Here is a 23,667-nt window from a genome sequence, read left to right as displayed (position 1 = left end):
CAAACGGAAATCTGCTGCAGAAAACTTAGAGAAACCAGCATTTCCCATATTCCTGGAGATCTCAGAGGTGAAAAGCAGAACTGGTCTGAGCTCCTGACCTGTTATATAAAAAAAACACAATATATTTCTCTACATATTTTATTGATTTGCATAAAGTGCCTCGTGAAAAAATCACAATGCTTGACTTTCTTTGCATTTTGTTATGTTAGAAACTTATTCTAACTCAAACTGACAATCTTTAAAAACAAGAGAAACACAGAATAGATCACAATGCCTAACAAAAAATTTCAGGTCGAGGTGTAAACCTATAAAAAAAAAGTAATTCAACAAAATAAATAGGTAGCTAGTTTATAGCACTCTAAAGTCTTGAGCCTCTGAAAACATGGCTGTCTTGTTTTTTTTTTTTTTAACTTATTTTTTATTGAACATTTCTTCGAAGAGATACAGAGGAGAGGTATCAAAGCATTTACATTCATATACAAATGTTCGTCATCAATGTCCATATTTAACTGGTTACAAAAGTGGCATCATCCTTACATCTGTAGTCGCTCTTTTAACAATAAACTGATCCTCCTGCAATCTTAGTCTATGTTTGATCTTCTCCATCACAAAGATCTTTTCCACAATGCCCAGCCACCGCTCCACCGTCAGTTTTTCCTGTTTGTACCATAGTTTTGTGATGGGTTTTTTTGTTGCTGAGAGCAATATTTTTAACAGATATTCATCATCCTTTTCAATTACGTTGTGTGTGAGACAGCCCAGGTAGAGTGTTTTACATGATCTGGGTATTCCATATTCTAATATGTTTTTTAAGTTAAGACATACATTATGCCAGTATGTGGTTAACTTTTGACAGGACCAGAATATGTGTGTGTGACCTGCATCAGTCTGGCCACAGTCTCCAGCATGACTGGTCCTGATCTTTGGGGTTATGAAAAATCTAACCATATTTTTCCAATTAAATTCCCTCAACACACAGGAGCATGTGGCTGTGCACTGCGTTTTACAGATTTTAAACCATTCTTCCTCGCTTATATGTTCCTTCAGTTCCTCTTCCCATTTTTCTTTAATATATATAGTAGATGTCTTCCTGTCTGCCATCAGTCCCTGGTACAGTGCTGAAATAACTCAAAACGTTATTTCCCTCATAGGTCTTGTGAAACATCTCAATTACTTTACTTATGTTGGTTTTTATCTCTTTCTCATAGTAATCTTTTATCTGCAAATATCTATACTGGTCTTCGTCCTCCAGTCCAAATCTTATCTTTAAATTATTAAAACTCAGCAGTCTGCCCTTTTCAACCAATTTACACATTGCTGTAATACCTTTATCTGCCCACTGTTTGAAACTTTTATCATAAATTCCTGGTTTGAACCTTGAGTCCCAAGCAAACCAGCTCAAACTCCTTGTTTCCTTCTCCAATTTATAATTATCAATTACTGTGTTCCATATTTTATGTAGTCTTAGTTATTGAATCTAGCTTATTTCTTAGTTTACCTAAAATTATTTAGTGTGTTATTAAATTTCTAGCTTCTGTGTCTTTCCTACCTATTTCCAGATTCTTCCATTTTGAAACATACTCATCATTGCACCAACCTATTAAAGGCCTAATTTGTGCAGCCCAGAAATATTCTTTTAGTGCTGGTAAACCCAGACCTCCTCTGCCTTTTGGGAGCTGAAGTGTTTATATCTGACCCTAGGTTTCTTCCCATTCCATATAAACCTTGATATCCATCTGTCCCATTCTACAAATTGCTTTTGCGGGATAATCAGTGGCAGGGACTGAAACAGGTATAGCAGTCGTGGTAGAATATCTCCACTCTAGAACTGAGACAAATGACAAATGTCCATCCATCGCCCCAAGTCCTTCTTAATATTGTGGCTTATTTTTTAAATAATTTGCATTATAGAGTTTGTCAATTGTTTTAGTTATGTTTACCCCCAAATATGGGCTGCACAGTGGCGCAGTTGGTAGAGCTGTTGCCTTGCAGCAAGAAGGTTCTAGGTTCGATTCCCGGCCTCGGTCTTTCTGCGTGGAGTTTGCATGTTCTCCCTGTGCATGTGTGGGTTTTCTCCGGGTACTCCAGTTTCCTCCCACAGTCCACATGTCCATGACTGTCAGGTTAATTGGGCTGTCTAAATTGTCCCTAGGTGTGAGTGTGTGCATGGTTGTTTGTCCTGTGTGTCTCTGTGTTGACTGGCGACCTGTCCAGGGTGTACCCTGCCTCTTGCCTGGAACGTTAGCTGGAGATAGGCACCAGCAACCCTCCTATACCCACCAAGGGACAAGGGTGTCAAGAAAATGGATGGATGTTTACCACCAAATATATTATGTTTTTCATTCCACTTAAGTTTGTAGATATCCCTCAAACTTAAGTGGAGGGATGGTTGTTGACCCGCTGGACCAACAACCATCTCTCTCACCAACAACCACAACACCAAATTATGACACTTCCTGTCTAATCATCTGAGCTAGTGGCTCTATAAACAATGCAAAGAGACTCGGTGAGAGGCAGCATCCCTGCCTCGTTCCTCTTTCCAAAGTAAATCTTCCTGACAGATTGCCATTTATTTTAATCCTTGCAGTTGACTCCCGATAAATTGATTTAATACAATTTTTAAATGTCTCAATAAATCCAAATCTTTCTAAAACCTTATACAAAAAGTTCCAATTGACACTGTCAAAGGCTTTTTCCGCATCTATACTTATCAGGACTGCACCATGCCCTCTACTTTGCAGATGATCCATAATATGAAGAGTTCTTGTTATGTTGTCTTGTGTTTCTTTCTTTAATAAAACCAGTCTGATCCTCATCAATTAAATCCCACATTAAATTTTCCATTCTTTTAGCTATGATGGAGGAAAAAAGTTTATAGTCTACATTTAAGACCGATATTGGTCGATAGTTGTGGCAGTATTCTTGGTGTTAAAAGTCCGTCTGTTCGTTTAGCACTACATTGGCTAATGTAGTGCTAAACATGGTGCATCTGTTCGTTTTTTGTAGTTCGAATGTCACGAAGATGAGCAAGTTATTTCTGTGCTTCTGACCAGCTCGGTGGCATAAAAAAATCCATCCACGGATAGCATCCACCATTAATCCTTCTTTAATCCCGTGTGTAAGAGACCTGTGTGCGTTTTTTATTATGCAAGTAGACATTTTTCTGACCGATATTTGGTTTAATGTCAGTTATTAGCTCACGAGGTGAAATTGGCCTCGTGTTTCTCTGGCTACCGATAATGCAAGCTGTTACTTGTAATAACTCAAGTTCTATGCTATCCTTTTGCCAGATATATTACCATTGTAGAAGCATATGAGGAAATTTGCCTTTAATTCATATTTTCTGACGGTTTTTGTCATTTGTATGTTTATTGCATTTTACCGATAATCCATGTGTGGTGTAATTGTGCCCTCTATTGGATTTCTGTGTCACTTCAGGCCATTTTCATCCTGCATGTATGTGTAGCCGCTTTGCCCACATGGCTATTAATATGCACCTTTATTGTTTCTTCTGTTTCAGATAACCACACACATACACACACATGCACATACACACCTACATATACAAAACCAAATATAACCACATCGTTCCTATCGCCACCTCATCTGTACCATCCCATGTACCTGCTATTATTCCATCAATAAACCTTCTAGGCTGCACCGGTGGAGTTGGCCTATTCCTTCTGACTGAGGAAGATTCAATTGATGAGAATTCTGAAATTAGCGCAAGTTAGACGAACAGTCTTCTACACTTGGTCTTTGCCTTCCTTTGGAATTACGGAAATAATAGCTTCCTTCCAAGAAGGAGGTATCTTGCCAGTCCTGAGACTATAGTTAAATGAGTCATGTAATAGGGGTGTTAATTCTTCTTTAAAGGTTTTATAAAAAGAAGCTCATAGTCCCTCTGACCCTGGTGATTTTCCTGTTTTAGTCCTGCCAAGTGCCTTTGTTATCTCTACCAATGTAATTTGAGAAGTCAGTGTTGCATTTTGTTTTGTGCCTACTGCTGGTAAGTTCAATTTATCCAAAACGTTTTTTATCTCCTCTTCCCCTGCCGAAGGCGGTTGTGCATATAAATTTGTTTAGTATTGCTCAAATATTCTTTGTATTTCTTCTTGTTCATATAAAATTGTATTAGTTAGTGGATCTCTTATTTTATGTATGCTACCTAATGTTTGTTGTTTCTTAATGCGCCTAGCCAAATTTTTTGTAGCTTTAGGCTGTCCTTCATATTACTTTTGTTAAGCAATTCTGGCCTTCTTTTCAACCTCCTCCCATAAACTCAGATCCACACTATAAAAAAAACCGGCCTCAATTTACGGTAAAAAACTGGCATGTAATTTTACCATATAAAGACGGTAAAATACTGGCAACCAAAACTGCCATTTTTTTTACCGTATTTTAGAAATACAGTAAAATTGTGGCAACCAAAACTGCCAGTTTTTTACCGTATTTTGGAAATGCACTATTTTACCGTATTTTTAAAATACGGTAAAATTCTGGCAACCAAAACTGCCAGTTAACCGTATTTTGGAAATGCAGTATTTTACCGTATTTTTAAAATACGGTAAAATTCTGGCAACCAAAACTGCCAGTATTTTACCGGATTTTTAAAATGCAGTATTTTACCGTTTTTTAAGAATACGGTCAAATTCTGGCAACCAAAACTGCCAGTATTTTACCGTATTTTGGAAATGCAGTATTTTACAGGATTTTTAAAATACGGTCAAATTCTGGCAACCAAAGCTGCCAGTATTTTACCGTATTTCCCAAATACGGTAAAATACAGTATTTCCTAAAATATGTTAAATAAAAAATAAAAATGTGGTTTTGCTGTAGTAAATACGATCATACTGCCTGAGGCATAATACCGTATCTACATAAGTGAAAAACACGGCCAGACTGTATGATATATGGACATTTTATTGTAAAAAAACCCCCAAAAAACCTAAAAAAGTAATATGGTCACTGTTCTTACCAGAATTTTACCATAAAAATTATAGTACAACACACAAGGAAGTGTAACTTGCCAGCATTTCTATACAGAAAGTTATAAAGAAAAAAAATTCAAATTAAACAAAAATACAGATTACGAGTCCTCCACTTAAAGAAACAATTTCTATTTAAAAATTTAGTTAAAAAAAACAACAACTCTATTTTCTGTCCAATTTCCTCACGGTATTACTGAGATCTGGAAAACAAAACAAACAACAACAAAAAACAGCATGTGTCCACAGAAGAGATAACTTATTATCCACGTATTTTCTATGGTAGTATAATGCTTTGAATATTACGGTCAGTAACTGTTGGTATTTTACCATTTTTTACCATAGATTTACGGATTTTTTTTGCAGTGTACTTTCGACTTAGTGTAACTCCATGTATTTTCTACGGTAACAAAATGTTTTGGATATTACGGTCAGTAGCAATTTTCTAACGTAAATGTACTGACTTTTTTTGCAGTTTCGACTTACGGTAGTTCCATGTAGCTTCTACGGTAAAGAAATGTTTTTGGATATGATGGTCAAAAACTGTTGGCCTTTTACAGTTTGTTACCGTAAATTACCGTAATCTTTGCAGTTTCGACTTACGGTAGTTCCATGTAATTTCTACGGTAATGAAATGTTTTTGGATATGACGGACAAAAACTGTTGGTCTTTTACCGTAAATTTACTGACTTTTTTTGCAGTGCATTTCTTTCCTGGTTTCTTTAATCAGATTAAATGTCTGGGTTATTAGTTTTTATGTTGCTGTTCCAAGTCCCTTAGCTTCCTTATTTGCTTGTTGTATGTTTCTAATCTAGCTTTTTTCATAAATGCTGTGTAAGAAATAATTTTTCCCGTATTACAGCCTACATTGCATCCCATAGTATTAATGTATCTACTTCACCATTATCATTTTCCTCTCTATATTGGATTATCTCCTCTTTTACTTCACCAATTAGACCCTTGTTGTTTAATATTCCTTCATTTAGTCTCCACAAAGTACTTTTCTTTCTGCTGTTCAGGTGAATCTTAAGATAAACTGTGCTATGATCGGAGACATCTGATACTCCTATCCTACATTCTTTCACTCTGTGTAGTTCTCTCATTCATTAGCATACAATCAATTCTGGAATAAACACCATGTGGTTTTGAATGGAGAGTACAATCCTGATCTAAGGGGTGAAATTCTCTCCACACATCTAGAATTGACATTTCTGATATCATGGTGTTCATATACTTACTGATTTGGTTTTTACTCTTATTTTTTTACTTGTAGTATCAATCCTATAATTTAACACGACATTAAAGTCCCGCTACATATCAATATTCCATCTGCTTCCAAATTAATGAATCAAATATTTTCTTAAGTATCTTGTCACTTTCTGGAGGGGCATATACATTGAGTAGTGTAATTAACTGATTTTTCAATTTGCCCTTTATCATTAGGTATCTTCCTTCTTTATCCCCAATTTCCTTCAGCATTTCGAACTTTACATTATTTGAAATCAATGTCATAACTCCTCATTTATGCCTTTGTCCAAATGAGCAGGAAAATGAATTTCTATACTCTCATTTTTTTTTTTTACTTTTCATGTTCATTTTCAATAGGTGTGTTTCCTGCAAGAGAATAACTTGTACTTTTTCTTTTCTAAATTTATTTAAGACCTTATCTCTATTATTTAGATATTATTTAGTCCATTAACATTAAGTGACACCACAGTTATATCATTAGACATTATTTGTATATCTTGATTTGATTCTCACCTTTTCCACTGAACAACAAGCTATGAACAAGAACTAAACTAACAAAATATCTAAACTCCCGACTAAAACTGAGCCCCATTCCCAAGAGGCCCTGTGCCCCTGCTGAAAAGGGAGGGGGGTAAGCTTTTATGAACACCCCCCCCCCCCCCCCCCCCCCCCACACACACACACACACACTTCTCCCCAGTGGTTTTGGGTAGACCTACTGTATGTTAAGTCTTCCCGACCTGCTAGGTAAGACCAACAGTCCCATGTTTGGTGGTTCTACTTGTCGATACTTGACCAAACTTTAGAGTACACTTGTTTCTTCAATCCCCCCTTGTATTAAAAGGGAGGCGGGATGAGGGATTATAACAAAGCGTCTGCCCTACTAAACGTCTGCAAATTTATTAAACTTTTAACTTGAAAGCAGGCGATGTTTGAACCTTCTTTAGTGAACCATTTATGCCACCGTTACCTTCGCGTCCTCAATGTCCTCATCTTTGGAACTCCTGCAGCCGTTCCCTCGCTCGGCTCCCCGCGTTCTGACCAGGGTTTGTAGCGGGGGTCCTGCCGTCAGTCTTCTGCTTCTTCCCGGAGCGTTGCCAAGGCAGAGCCGTCTGGATCCTCTCCTCGGATGAAGGTCCGGTGCCGTTCTTGCTCTCTAGCTCCAGCCCTCGTCCCCTCATGTCTATTGCAGCTTCACCCGCGTTGTTGTAAATCTTGGCACCAACCGACCAGTGAATCCGTATTTTTGTCACTGGCGTCTGGAAGCGGATCTTTCGGTCTTTCAGAGCCTTTTTAATCCCGGAATAGGATTTGCGTTTTTCTATTACCTCGGTGGTAATAGAAAAAAAATATCCGCCTCCCCTCGACTTGGATTTTCTTTTTCCATGCTTTTGTCGGAATTTCATCTTTGGTTTTGTATTTAAGAAATTGACCACTATGGACCTGGGATTTGCGCCCGGTGGTGGTTTCTTTCTAAGGCTTTTATGAGCCCGCAGGATCTGCAGCTCGGTTCCGTCCGGTAGGGCTAGCTCACGGTGCAGTAGCCTCTCCACCATTTCTCGAACTGATTCGTCGTCTTGTTCGGCCACGTTATAAATTCTCATATTACAGCGCCTGTCGTGTCCTTCCACGTCAGTTAGCTTTTCTCATAATTTTCTTTTGTTTTAAGAGACTCCGAATGGCGTCCTTCGCTTCCGTGCTCCACTCTTCCAACTCTGCTATACGGCCCTGCGCCTCAGTGATGTCCTCTTGTCGTTTCTGTATTTCCGCATCGTTCTGTGCCACTTTTCTCTTCATTTCTTCTTTAAAACCCATAAATTATCGCTTCACCTCTTCTTTGAATTTGTCTTTGAATTTTACGCAGGGGTGAAAGTAGGGGGGTACGGTAGGGTACTGCGTACCCCTAAAAGATTTAGCGGGGGTACGCAGTACCTGCAAGAGAGAGGAGCGGTTGTCTGCTGTAAAGAATCAGTGGGTTCACTGCAGCAGTGAGAGCACCCACTAACCAGCCGTGACTGATTAGTTTTTCAAGAACAATCTAAAACACAACTTAATCAGTTAATAAATAACCCAGATAGCACAGAATGATTGAAACAACATTGAATCAATGTCAACCAGAAACATTGAATCAACGTTGAACACCATTGAAAGTGGTCGGTGACTTATATGTTGAATCAACATTAGGGTTTCAACCATAACTGACATTTTATCAATGTTGAGTCAACCATCATTTGTATGTCAATTTACATGCATATTTGTGTTGATATTGCATTGAATCAGTTAGGAATCAACATTGATTCAACCTTCATCTGAATGTGGTTCTGCACACATTTTTATTTTACATTGAATCAATGTTGATTCAACACTCATTTGACTGTGGATCTGCATGCATATTTCTGTTGATTTTACATTGAATCAGTTACAAGTCAATGTTGATTCAACCATCATCTGAACTTGGATCTGCACATTTCTGTTGATTCTACATTGAATTAGTCAGGAATCAATGTTGATTCAACACTCATCTGAACGTGGATCTGCATGCATATTTCTGTTGATTTTTCATTGAATCAGTTGGGAATCAACATTGATTCAACCTTCATGTGGATCTACATGCAGATTTGGGTTGATTTCATTTTGAATAAAAGCTAAGGATTTATGCACGTTTTTAGGTCTGATAGGTCTACATGACATACCACTAAAGGTTTCTTCACTGGTGTTAAACACTATATTATTGGCAGATAATAGGTAAACTGTGTGCAAAAGTTTAAAAATAACATAGGTTTGATATAACATTTTATTTAAGAAAAGAGGGACAGATCTTTAAACATATTTGACTCCTTTTTGACTGTCAGAATAACAGTCTATTGTCCAGAGAAGAACAGAGTCCATGAGGTTAAGCTTTATACTGTATGAACCAGGGAAACGGTACTAGTTGTGGTAACCCCAGTTTCACTCTGGTTGGCGTTACTTTGATTCCTTCTTCCTCTCATTCTGGCGTGTAATGAAGCCACTTCTTGACAGTTTTACTGCAGTCCTCAAGAGTCAGCTTTTGGTCAAACCGCAAAGCAACAGCTGAAAACCACAAAAATAAAAGTGAGGAAGGTGCCTGTTAGAAATATGATAAACATTTGAAAAGTTCTGAAAGACATTGAAACATTAAACAGTGTACTGGTTACAGGTCTGAGAACAAATACAAACCATATAGTTCCCCATGTACACTCACTGTTAAGTTAATTTTTATCTTAATCTTTCATTAATATTCATCTTAATGTTTACAACTACATTTACCTATGAAGCTGCAGTCTAGTGTAGGATTTATGATGCTGCACTCATGTTTAAATGAGGGAATCAATATTTAAAATAAAGGTTGTTTATCAGAAAACCTAAAGATAAAACTCAGGGAGGATCAGGGTTTATTTAACACACCAGAGACAAATAAATAGAGCAAAAGGTGATTTATACTGTAGCTGGAAAAATTATAATTTATACAGAATAAACTTCCATCAAATAGCTGGTTTAATCTTCAATCAACTACAAATATTTCCTAATAAGTTTATTAAATTCATTACAAAATGTCCATATGCTGATAAAGATCCCCACACCAGTAATAATAGTCCAGTTTAACCAGTTACCAACCCAAGAATCAACAGACTGAATCAGTCATTAGCAGGTTTAGTTCAGGGTTTCACCTGCCTTACATGTTTTAAGTGTTTCCTTTCTGCCTCACCTGGAATTAATCTGTGGATGATTAACAACCTTCTGCACTTCTTGATGGCTGCAGACCATCATGCAATCATCTAACTCAGTTGTTCTGGAACAGAGACACATCTAAGCACGTCCCTAAGCACATCATAATAAAAAAGGCCTGGAGTGGTGGGCAGGATGAAAATAGTACAAAATGAGACATGACCTCAATTATTAAAAATATCTGTTTCCCCCAAAATAACCAGGATTACTATGGGCACAAAACAATGCCCTTATTTTTCATTAAACACATTTAAGAGCAAAGTAATATTGAAAAACTTACCATAAAACTGCTCAGAGGAGAATTCAATTCAGAAGCCAGTTGCAAACAAACCAGCAGCAAAATGGCTGTTTGGTTGGGACAAACCACTAGTGTAAAAAGGGGGAGTCGGACTGTACAACTCCTATTAGAGACTTGTAGATGTTTTTGTGTCAACACATTATGCACATGTTACACGTCTCAGCTGGAAGATGGACATTTGTAACAAATTATGTTTTATTTTTATTTTTTTTCTTTTCTTCTTGCGTGAATTTCTGCTTCCCCTTTGATCCTGAAGGAGAGCCTGTAAAGACGGAACAGCGTCAGAGATAGAAAAAAAGGACAACCGCCGTCTTCTTCCCCAAACTCGGTCTCTTTATTACAAATTATTGAAATCATGAAATTATTAACACTTCCTAGAACAATCACATTCCTGTCCCTCTGCTGCTACCAAAAAAAACACACAGCCTTCACCTGAGTAAAAAAAGTATCAACTCCCACCAATCAATCCACAGCGCAGAGATGTACATTTAAAAAAACATTTCTCAAATAAGAGGATTAATTATGTTAAATAATGCAAGATGGAGATGTTATAATGAACAAAACATTAAGCTCTAATGTGTTTTGAATAACTACTGACCGACTGAATAACTACAGTTTAATTGATTACATAGAAAGGGAGAAAAAGTAACGTTTATAATAATAATAATAATAATAATAATAATTCACTTTTAACAGATAAAACAACACAATGTATGTCAAGGTACCAATGTTTGTTCGGGGAATGGAACGGAGCTAAAAGATACATGTAGCGATCTTCAGAACGGCCGTTAGTTGACCGTTGTAGCCAAAATGTAGCTAACAAATTCCTTTTTTTTTCAATGTTTCAGCACATCTATCATATTACAAATCCTATCCAAATATACATTGTTACTCCACATTTTTACCGGGGGGGCAGCCCTCACCAGTTTCTCATTACTAACCTGTAAAGACGTCAGATAGAAAAAAAGGACAACCGCCCTCGTCTTCCCCAAGCTCGGTCTGAAGAGCAGGGGGCGGGGCTCCTCACTTCCGGTGTCCTGGTGAGACGTTGCCCGAACCTTGGTTACTTTTTTTTCTATTTAACAGGGTAATTTGGTCTGGAGTGATAATTAAATTTTCCCACTTTGTGGTGTATCACACACAGTCAGCAATTATATTTACAGACAAGTAAGAAAATATACATAAAGGAATCACAACCCAGTGTTCTCAACATGTAGGGCTTAATTTGAAACATGATTAACCCCCACTTAGTAATAAAATGTTCTGACCCAGAGCGCAAGGATGGGGGGAGGGAAGAAGGGATGAGAGGGGGTAAAGAGGGGAAGGCTGGGAGGAGCAGGTGGGTGTGGGGAGTTTTGGGAAGGAGTAGGGGGAGATGAGAAGGTGATGAGGGGTGCAACAAACTGCACAGATTGCACACTGGAGGCCTTTCAGGGGTGGGCAATCCTGGTCCTCGAGGGCCGGTGTCCTGCAGCTCTTAGATGTCTCCCTGGTAGAACACACCTGGATCCAATAGCTGAATCATCTCCTCTGTGCAGTCAGGTTCTCCAGAGTCCTGCTAACGACATTATTTGACTCAGGTGTGTTGAAGTAGAGACACATCTAAAAGTTGCAGGACACCGGCCCTCGAGGCCTGGAGTTGCCCACCCCTGCCCCAGTCCCTGACACAGCCGTCGCAGGCTCGATTCCCGGCCTTGGCAACCTTTGCTTCATGTCTTCCCCCTTTTCTCATTACCCCTTTTCTTGTCAATTAACTATCAAATAAAGGCCACAAGAGCCAAAAAAATCTTTAACAAAATAAAATGTGAAAATTTAAAACCCTCACCTAAAATTAAAATTATTTCACCCGGAGCCCAAGGAGGAGGGGAGGAGAGAAGAAAGGGGGAGCAGATTGAGGGCCCAGGAGAGGGGTGAGGTGTGGGGGGAAGGGGTGTGTGTAGAGGGGTGTGAAAAACATCTTACATTGATTGAACATTTAGATCACGAGTTCTTCCCCAAACCTTTTCCTCAATCAAACTGACCTGCGTGTTTTCATTTTAGCAAAACCCTGTTAATCAGACATCAATTAAAATCATGTGTGCCGAATTAGGGAAATGCCTAAAACTTGCAGGGCTTGGAGGACCAGTGCTGAAACACACTGGATTCACTTTGACTTTACTTGAAATAATTAAGTTCGATACCACGTTTGTATCCCTCGTCTGATCCAATGACTCAAGCTAACCAGGGACAGATTCCTTGGTAAGCCACTGTGGCTCTGTGGGTAGAGCAGTTGTCTTGAGGTCAGAAGGTGGATGGTTCAATTCCAGCTCCCTCCTGCCACATGTCAATGTGACCTCTAGGCACTTAACCACAACTGATCTGTGCATTAAATAATGAATGTGACTCGAGTGTAAAGTGCTTTCAGTGGTCAAAATGACTGAAAAAGTGCTATGCAAGTTTATTTACCATTTTTTAAGTAAACTAAATGATTTGAGTAAGACTGTCTTAAATCTGTTATCTTAAACATACTTAATAAATTTGTTAAAAATAAATTAACAAATTGAGTTGGATGATTATAATATTTTGAATTGGTTAAACTTAATAAATTAAGTTGGATAAATTTAATAAATTCAGTTGGATAAACTTAATTGAATTGCTTGTTACCTACAGAAGCAATTCAATTAAGTTGCTTCAACTATTTTCTTTTTAGAGTGTGTTTTATAGTTGATCCACCGTCAGTTGTTGACCTCAACCATACATGCAACCTTTGTGATAATAAGTCAACATTGAATTAACATCTTTTGCCAACAAGCCAACAGCAAAGCAGCTGTGTGGTTGGGCCATCCCACTCATGTAAATGGTGGGGGTGGACCGCTCCACTCCTTGTAGTAAGTTGTAGATGTTTTTGTGTCAATATATCCCACGCAAACAGTCAGTGAGAATTGTTATGAACAAGTAAGAAAATGTACAGAAATGAATCAGCACCGACTACCCTCTACAGTGCTTAATTTAAAACATGATAACCCCACTCAGTAATAAAATGCTCTGACCCAGAGCTCAGATGAGGAGGAGAGGAGGGAAATGGGTGCAGCAAAACATCTGACATTGATTCAACATTGATGAGATGTTGATCAGACAAATGCATTTCAGTCATTAGATTTCAATGACAAAACAACATTGATTCAATAACAGTTTCAACGGTTTGATTGGATGGTTGTTTGATGGTTGATCCAACGTCATTTGTCGACTTCAACCAAAAATCAACGATTCTAGCTATTTTTCAACGATGATTTAACATCATGTGCTATCTGGGAACTTTTTTCCCATTTCATATTGTTTCTGAACTGTTCATGCTTTGCTAGAGCAGGGGCGCAATATGTCGATCTCGGCATTAGGTGACGAACAGAACGCCGTCAGGACGCGGAGACCAGCACGTCCTCCTCTGATCGCTTAAAACGTTCGTAACTTTATTAAAAAACAACAAAAATCAACAAAACGTGTTCAAATTAATGACCCAACAACAATAATAATCTCAGTAATTATTGTTTCAATGTACTGAAACAATAGTACATTGTTTCAATACATTGAAACAATGCATTCATGACATTCATTTGTCATGAATGCATTCATTTGTGAATGTCATTTGTGAATGACATTCACATTGAAATTTCAATACATTGAAATACATTGAAATTTCAATACATTGAAATTATTGTTTCAATGTTAAAATGTGAAGTTCAGGGACTTAAGGTGGCGCCGTAAAATCCGCCGTAAAATCCGATCAATAACGTGACTTAGTGTCTGTTGTCACCCATCGGCTCCCCCTTTACTCGCACGCGGAGCTCCAGACATGCGCAGTGGTTTCCTCTGAGCGTCAGTAATATAATAACGCTGCATAAATCATAAGATATGGCGACATGTAAAATCCCTCTCCTTGGGCTGCCACCTTATCGTGGTGGAGGGGTTTGAGTGTCCCAATGATCCTAGAAGCTATGCTGTCTGGGGCTTTATGCCCCTGGTAGGGTCACCCAAGGCAGACAGGTCCTAGGTGAGGAACCAGACAAAGTGCAGCCCGAAGACCCCTATGATGAATACGAACTTTGGACTGCGTTTTCCCTCGCCCGGACGCGGGTCACCGGGGCCCCACTCTGGAGCCAGGCCTGGAGGTGGGGCACGATGGCGAGCGCCTGGTGGCCGGGCTTTTACCCACGGAGCCCGGCCGGGCTCAGCCCGAAGAGGAGACGTGGGTCCCCCTTCCGATGGGCTCACCACCTGTCCGAGGGGCCAAAGGGGTCGGGTGCATTGTGCTATGGGCGGCAGCCAAGGGAGGGGACCCTGGCGGTCTGATCCTCGGCTGCAGAAGCTGGCTCTCGGGACGTGGAACGTCACCTCTCTGGTGGGGAAGGAGCCGGAGCTAGTGTGCGAGGCTGAGAGGTTCCGGCTAGAAATAGTCGGCCTCACCTCGATGCATGGCTCTGGTTCTGGAACCAGTCTCCTTGAGAGGGGCTGGACGTACTTCCACTCTGGAGTTGCCCACGGTGAGAGGCGCCGGGCTGGAGTGGGCATACTTGTTGCCCCCCATTTGGGCGCCTGTACGTTGGGGTTCACCCCGGTGAACGAGAGGGTGGCCTCCCTCCGCCTACGGGTGGGGGGACGGGTTCTGACTGTTGTTTGTGCTTACGGGCCGAACGGCAGTTCAGATTACCCACCCTTCTTGGAGTCCTTAGAGGGGGTACTGGAGAGTGCCCCTCCTGGGGACTCCCTTGTTCTACTGGGAGACTTCAACGCTCACGTGGGCAATGACAGTGAGACCTGGAGAGGCGTGGTTGGGAGGAACGGCCCCCCCGATCTGAACCCAAGCGGTGTTCTGTTGTTGGACTTCTGTGCTTGTCACGGATTGTCCATCACGAACACCATGTTCAGGCATAAGGGCGTCCATATGTGCACTTGGCACCAGGACTCCCTAGGCCGCAGTTCGATGATTGACTTTGTCATCGTCTCATCGGATTTGCGGCCGTATGTCTTGGACACTCGGGTGAAGAGAGGTGCGGAGCTGTCCACTGACCACTACCTGGTGACGAGTTGGCTCCGGTGGTGGGGGAGGAAGCCGGTCAGACCTGGCAGGCCCAAACGTGTAGTGAGGGTCTGCTGGGAACGTCTGGCGGAGTCCCCTGTGAGACGGAGCTTCAACTCTCATCTCCGGCAGAACTTCGAACACGTTCCGGGGGAGGTGGGGGACATTGAGTCTGAGTGGACCATGTTCCGTACCTCCATTGCCGAGGCGGCCTATCGGAGCTGCGGCCGCAAGGTCGTTGGTGCCTGTCGCGGCGGCAACCCTCGAACCCGTTGGTGGACACCTTCGGTGAGGGATGCTGTCAAGCTGAAGAAGGAGTCCTACCGGGCCTTTTTGGCCTGTGGGACTCCAGAAGCAGCTGATAGGTACCGGCGGGCGAAACGGCATGCGGCTCGGGTTGTCGCTGAGGCAAAAACTCGGGCGTGGGAGGAGTTTGGAGAGGCCATGGAGACAGACTTCCGTACGGCTTCGAGGCGATTCTGGTCCACCATCCGGCGTCTCAGGAGGGGGAAGCAGTGCAGCACCAACACTGTTTATAGTGGGGATGGTGCGCTGCTGACCTCAACTCGGGACGTTGTGGGCCGGTGGGCGGAATACTTCGAAGACCTCCTCAATCCCACCAACATGCCTTCTGTTGAGGAAGCTGAGCATGGGGACTCTGGGCTGGGCTCTCCAATCTCTGGGGACGAGGTCGCCGAGGTGGTCAAAAAGCTCCTCGGTGGCAGGGCCCCGGGGGTGGATGAGATCCGCCCGGAGTTCCTTAAGGCTCTGGATGTTGCGGGGTTGTGTTGGCTAACGCGACTCTGCAATATCGCATGGACATCGGGGGCAGTTCCCCTGGACTGGCAGACTGGGGTGGTGGTCCCCCTGTTTAAAAAGGGGGACCGGAGGGTGTGCTCCAATTACAGGGGGATCACACTCTTAAGCCTCCCTGGTAAGGTCTATTCAGGGGTCCTGGAGAGGAGGGTCCGTCGGATAGTCGAACCTCGGATTCAGGAAGAGCAGTGTGGTTTTTGTCCTGGTCGTGGAACACTGGACCAGCTCTACACCCTCAGCAGGGTCCTGGAGGGTGCATGGGAGTTCGCCCAACCAGTCTACATGTGTTTTGTGGACTTGGAGAAGGCGTTCGACCGTGTCCCTCGGGGGGCCCTGTGGGGGGTACTCCGGGAGTATGGGGTACCGGGCCCTTTGATACGGGCTGTCAGGTCCCTGTATGACCGGTGTCAGAGTCTGGTCCGCATTGCCGGCAGTAAGTCGGGCTCGTTTCCGGTGAGAGTTGGACTCCGCCAAGGCTGTCCTTTATCACCGATTCTGTTCATTACTTTTATGGACAGAATTTCTAGGCGCAGCCGAGGTGTTGAGGGGATCCGTTTTAGTGGCCTTAGGATCGCATCTCTGCTTTTTGCGGATGATGTGGTCCTGTTGGCTTCATCGGAACGTGATCTGCAGCTCTCACTGGAGCGGTTCGCAGCCGAGTGTGAAGCGGCCGGGATGAGGCTCAGTGCCTCCAAATCCGAGGCCATGGTCTTGAGCCGGAAAAGGGTAGAGTGCCTTCTCCGGGTCAGGGGGGTCGTCCTGCCTCAAGTGGAGGAGTTTAAGTATCTGGGGATCTTGTTCACGAATGAGGGAAGAAGGGAACGGGAGATCGACAGGCGGATTGGGGCAGCGTCTACTGTGAAGCGGGCACTGTACCGGTCCGTCGTGGTGAAGAGAGAGCTGAGCCAAAAAGCGAAGCTCTCGATTTACCGGTCGATCTACGTTCCCACCCTCATCTATGGTCATGAGCTTTGGGTCATGACCGAAAGAACGAGATCACGGGTACAAGCGGCCGAAATGAGTTTCCTCCGCAGGGTGGCTGGGCTCTCCCTTAGAGATAGGGTGAGAAGCTCGGTCATCCGGGAGGGACTCAGAGTAGAGCCGCTGCTCCTCCACGTCGAGAGGAGCCAGTTGAGGTGGCTTGGGCATCTGGTAAGGATGCCTCCTGGACGCCTCCCTGGTGAGGTGTTCCGGGCACGTCCCACCGGGAGGAGGCCTCGGGGAAGACCCAGGACACGCTGGAGGGATTACGTCTCTCGGCTGGCCTGGGAACGCCTTGGGATTCCCCCGGAGGAGCTGGAAGAAGTGGCTGGGGAGAGGGAAGTCTGGGCCTCCCTTCTGAAGCTGCTGCCCCCGCGACCCGACCCCGGATAAGCGGAAGAAAATGGATGGATGGATGGATGGATGGACATGTAAAATCAGCAGCGCTTCGCTTTCACAGATGGTGGGGACTTCGTCCAATTTTTAACTTCACTTGGAAGGAAAGCTTAAAGAAAGGTAAGATCTGTGGACGTGATGCTAGCAAAGCTAGCTGTACTGACTGAGACACATATTGCATCTGCGATGAAAAAAGGTTGCCACTCATGCGCTGAATTACTGTGTGGAGGTGTTGACTGAGGTGTTGCATATATGGGACAACGCTGTGACCAAAGTGCAATATAGTAATATGACATTCAGGAACGATCCGATTCTTCTGGACGGATCTTGACCAAGTCCTATAGTGCTGAAGCCTCATTGAGAGCCGTTCTTTGTTCTTGTAATGCTCTGCGTACACTGCAGTAGCTATTTTATTTCATTAAAATATCTTTATATTTAATTGGCGAATAAATAAAACAAGAACGTAAGAACGCAGAGCATGCTCATTGCTCTTTGTTTTCGTCACCTGTCATGGTGGAAGACGTTGCAGCAGGAGGGAGGATGAGAACAGTCATGGTGCTCCTCCTGCGTGGTTACCTCTTGCTTATTGGGCCTTGGACAGTGTTCATAGTTGAGCATTGTTAATTGCTATGTTTAATGGTGCAGACAATTATTATTTCTGACATTGGCAATATGGGCAACCGCCCAGGGTGTTATTTTTTTAGGGATGGCAGGAGACCTCTGTGTATTGTGGCACAGAGATGAAGGCAAAACAGAATGAAGAAGAGTTTGAATTGTCACTGATTAAATTTATTTCAGCTCTAAGTATTTAATATCTAGGTGTTTTTATGGGAATGTGGATCTTTCAGATCAATTTGAGAAGCAATTTTGATAGGTGCACTTAATTTTATTGTCATGTAGCATGGGGTGCTGGTTTTGATTTGGTCTTGGGTTCAGTGGTCTAGACTACAACTCTGCTACGTGGCTCCTTGGTTCCATATCCTCCTCTGCCAGTTGGATTTCTTCCAAAATAAATGTGTGGCAAAAAAAGTGAAGTTCATGTTATGTTAGGACAGGAGACGAGATGTTTCCATCCCTGAAATTATGATGCATAGAATCACATATCTAAGTCGAAACTATGTTACAGAGTAAACACAACAAAAACATGCTTTATCTGTGGTATTGTTCATTAAAATGGCACATTTCTGATGTATTGAAATTAAATACGATTGGTACACTTAATGATATTAGCTATTAGGTGATGCATTCAGCAAGTACTTTTACTTTTAATACTTAAGTATTTTTAAAAGCCAGGACTTTTTTACTTTTACTTAAGTAAAATGTTAATGTGGTACTTTGACTTTTACTTAAGTACATTTTTGTCTGTGTATTTGTACTTTTACTTAAGTAAATTTTTTGAGTACTTTCCCACCACTGACTGAATGTTATGTTTTTAACGTAATTCCTGGTCGGCTTGTGGAGCGCAGGAGGTTGCCAAGGCAACGGGTGTGCTTAAATGACAAAGAGAGACTGTGAGTAAAAAGGTGCGAGTGGTTTAGAGTTGATCACCTGTTCAGTTATTTTACCTTTGTTTATCTTTGTTGTGGCTCATCACAGCCGCTGTAATTTCTGAACATTCAATAAAGGACAAACTTGGACTAATTACCTCTAAGTTCTTTGTGACTATACGTCATTTACAACAAACATCAAACGCGGTAAATACGTTTCATTAAGTATTTAACAAACAAATGGCCTTTACCGCGATAATTATGTGAAATTAAATTAATTGTCTAATACAAAAATATAGTTTGTTGCTGTCAGGCTCAGAGTCTTAGAGGCTTTTCCTTTATCAAACAATTTTTTTGCCTCTTATTTAGTGGAAATGTTGATGTTGATGTGACTTTCTCCAAAATAATAACCTTTTTCAACCTTTATAGCTCCACTGTTGAAAATGAGAATCTAACATTCACAAATGACATTGAAATAAAATCCAGTCCAACATCTGGTTTGAGGTGATTCTCTGGAACCTGTTGGAGGAAAAATATCCCAACTTCAGAAGATGTGCTTTTAACCTCACAGAGCTCTGTGGTTCCTCTGTGGTATGAGAGTCAGGGTGAGGAGGCGCCATGTTAGGAAGACGAAGTGGAAGCTGCATGATCTTCAGAACAAACAGGTCATAGGCTACTGATTATCCTTCTGTCTGGACACAGGATCAATATAACCAGTTTAAAAGCTAAAATGAATGGTTATATGCTAGATATGGAAAACTGGGATGCACCCCATGCCATGATGTTCATTATTTAGGTCTCATGGCATCTCGAGGTGTCAACATTGCAGCCAGTACACCGAAAGCTACAGAATTTGGTAAAAAACTGTGAGCTTTGCTGAAGTAATTAAAGACACAAGTTCAAATCCATGCTGAGAGTGGAGCTCCTTCAATCAGGGCTCCTCTGCAGCAAGTGATGGCAAAGCGGGGCGTCATCACGACTTTACACAAGTGTGTCTTTACCTCTGCGGCAGAGGCTCCGCCGAACCCCTGAGACTGATTCATCGAACCCCAAGGGTTCGATCGAACCCAGGTTAAGAACCACTGATATATATATATATATATATATATATATATATATATATATATATATATATATATATATATATATATATGAGTGTGTGTGTGTGTGTGTGTATATAATATAAATTTAATTAGATCTGATGAGATTTACTCAAAAAAATATAATATATATATTTTTGTCATATAAACCCCTACCGTAAACCCCTGATTGGTAGATTGGTGAAGAGTGTTAGTGAAGTTTGACTGTATGGGTGGTTCTCCTTTCTTTCCGCCCCTATGACTACTGTGTTCGTGGTCACCTCTGGCCAAGGCCCATCTCCCATTTCCATTTAAGGAGACCACAGTGTTCAGTACTGCTGGACCTGGTTCTTATTCTTCCACAGATTTCTGCTTTGTCATAAACCAGTTAATGAGATCTAGAGGACGTTCCTGACTCCACTGTTTGGTTTCTCCTCTGATGTAAAGCGTTGACTGTGGGACCTTATCAGGACAAACATCCCATTCAAAATTATATCCAATCAAGTGAACTTGATAAAGGTGGACTACAATCTAGTTTCAGAAACATAAGTATGGATGTAAGATGTACCTGACCTAACTTCTGTGAATACTTTTGTATTTATGATATTAAATGCTTAATTTTTTTATGAATTTACAAAGTGCCTGAAAATATGTTTTCACTTTGTCATCACATTGTGCTATAGTGACTATTCTCAAATCAGATGAAAAACAAGTGTTTACGTTAACGAAATATAGGAAAAATGTATACTTTTGGGTGTTGACTGATAAGCACAAAAAAAATTAAGGCAACCAGTTGCATAATTTATTTAAATAGATACAGCAGAATAATTGTATCATTGTAGTTAAAACCAAGATATTTATCATTAGGGGTAAATTTTAGACATATGAAGTTGGATGGTGTTGGTTATTTTCACTTTCTTAAACCCTGACTCTTGTCTCACAACGCTCTGCTTAGTTTGGAGTATGAAATCAAGTCCTTTGAAATATGAACAATGTTTGGTAGATAAATTCCACAGAGATCCATCAATCTGCCAACTGACTTTTCAGCCACCGCTGCCTGGGATCCATGTCGACAACAGCTCTATTATGTCTGGTCCTTACTGCACCATTGCCAACTATCCACAAGATCATACCACACACCTATGCACACTGCCCCACAGCCCTCCATGTCAAACTGACCTCCACACACACCAACACTGTGCAGAAACTCAAGTCACAGGGAGCTGCGGTAAAGCACAACCCAGGTAACCAGCCTTGGTCCTCGATGCGCCGTCACAGGTTCTGATGATTACTGCATTTAGTGACTTTCCTGTCACTACCCTGTCAAGTGAGTAGTGACAGGAAAGTGTCACTACCCACTTTCCTGTCTGACCTCTCTCAAATAAAGGCCACTGGAGTCAATAAAAACCTCAAGTCACAACTACATGGTCTGATTTACACGGACAAATATATGACTGCAATTTCTGTCCATAGTAGAGAGCACTACGCCCCGCTTTGCCATCACTTGCTGCAGAGGATCACGTTACATTGCTTAGCCAATCAGTGCAGCGGAGGAGCCCTGATTGAAGGAGCTCCACTCTCAGCATGGATTTGAACTTGTGTCTTTAATTACTTCAGCAAAGCTCACAGTTTTTACCAAATACTGTAGCTTTCGGTGTACTTCTAAATCTGCTCCTTAGTCGCATCTTTTCGGGGTTGCTACTGCCTCTAGTGGCGTGGGGGTGGTAACACAACTAATATTACTAATATTCATCCATCCATCCATCCATTTTCTTGCACCCTTGTCCCTCAGTGGGGTCAGGAGGGTTATTACTAATATTACTAAATGTAATTATATTATACCGCAAAGTCTTTATTATTTATTATTAGTTTTTCTTTCTCTTAAGAATGTAGAGCTAATTAAATGATCTAAACAAGACCTTAAAGTGGTCCCAGTTTCTCTCGATGGCCAACCTGTTGAAACTGTGGCAAATTTTAAATACCTTGGGTCGTTCCTGGACAGTCAACTCAACTGTGCTGAAAACACTGACTATATTTTGAAGAACTGTTCTCAGAGAGTTTTAAGAAGAATCAATGATCTTGCTAAACTAGTTGGGTGCCCCCAGGCACCCAACTAGGTGCCTGGGGGCACCTAGGTAGCTCTGCAGCTCTGCTTTCCTGAATGGACCATCTTCATCTCCGCTGCAGTAAACAGGCAGCTCTTTTTTTATAGATTACAGTCCACTTAAAGGTTGCATTGTGCCCTTGTTTATATTTTTAATAGTGTAATTCTGTAAAGACAAAATATGTCTGGTGGTCCAGCTCTGATTTACATATCCTGCTAAATTGCAGGTTTGAAAGAAATCACTAATAAAATATCTTACATATGCATAGTTGTATGCTTTATATAGAGATTTTCCTTAGCTTTGATTGTATATCTCACAATTTTGTTATTTATCATTGTTTATTAAACTCTGAAAGCTGAGAGGCTTTGTTAATATTCTGTCCTAGAATGCGGTAAGATGTGCACTTTTTTTTTGAGCACCTGCCTCTTTAGTGGCCTCTGCACGGGCCTGGTCACCCCTATGTCTTGAATTTGGGGGAAAAAAATTATGTTTTATTTATCATTACAGAAGGGTTCAGTGAATGCGCATATGAAACTGGTGGGTTTGGTACCTCAAAAAAGGTTAAGAACCACTGCACTAAACTCAGAATGATGCAGTATCGCAGAGATCTGTTGATTTTGCGTGAATTTTTGCAATCATGGAATCACAAAAAACTGGTGGGACTGAAACTTTCACAGCCATCGCAATGAAATCCTCTGTGCGCTCCACTGGATGAGGTCAAAAATGATTCCTTATCTGATCACTACACACAGCATATTTCTCTCCTCACTCTTCTCTGATGCTTACTTTGAACTTTGATCTGCACCATGTCTAGATGCCTAAATGTACTCCAATATGTGATTGACTGATGTTATTTTGGTTAACAAGGAATTAAAAGGCGCAGCTAAAAGCGACCAATAAGCTTATGTTTTGTGACTAGTAGAGTTAAAAAGTTTGGCAAATGCAACTTATTTACATTTTTCATGCATGTTTCCTGAAGCTACAACATTCTGCTGCTTACTTGCTATGATAGTTTAGTGTCATATCTATGTTGTTCTCTGAATATGAACGGTCATATTTATGATTCCACAGAGTTTTTTGTACCATAAATGTCATGAAAGAAGCACTGTATGTGGCAGGGGCCTGGGATCATTTCTCTCCAGCTTGCATGCTAGAGGTCAACAGTCTTTACCAGAGCAATCTCCTTTATCATGGGACACAGTTCAATGCACAGTAGGAACCATTCAGGTCTGGTTTGGTCATTAAGATGAAACATGTCACTGCACAGTACCAAAGGCCTGCTGTAAAATGCTAATTAACTGAGTTCATTAAAGTCTACATTTTTCCAGCTTTCATGAAGCTGACAGGATCCAGAGATTTTGGTTGTGGTTTAAACAAAGTTTCATTGTTTAACATCCGAGGGTCCAGATTTAGCCAGTGTCCTTAGCGTAGCCTGAGAAATGTTATAAATGATGTCTTTGTTGTAAAAT

The 23,667-nt window shown here is 41.4% G+C and overlaps 1 protein-coding gene across 2 annotated transcripts in view; it reads right to left on the bottom strand.

Moving 5' to 3' along the window:
• bcar1 (BCAR1 scaffold protein, Cas family member) overlaps positions 1 to 23,667 on the bottom strand; it is a 98,126-nt gene that overhangs the window by 58,013 nt on the left and 16,446 nt on the right. The gene's annotated exons all lie outside the window — the stretch shown is intronic.

Source organism: Poecilia reticulata, chromosome 6 (genome assembly GCF_904066995.2).
Source record: "Poecilia reticulata chromosome 6, P_reticulata-male-v2, whole genome shotgun sequence".
In the NCBI taxonomy this organism is placed as follows: domain Eukaryota; kingdom Metazoa; phylum Chordata; class Actinopteri; order Cyprinodontiformes; family Poeciliidae; genus Poecilia; species Poecilia reticulata.
This window is presented reverse-complemented; position numbering and strand designations above follow the sequence as displayed.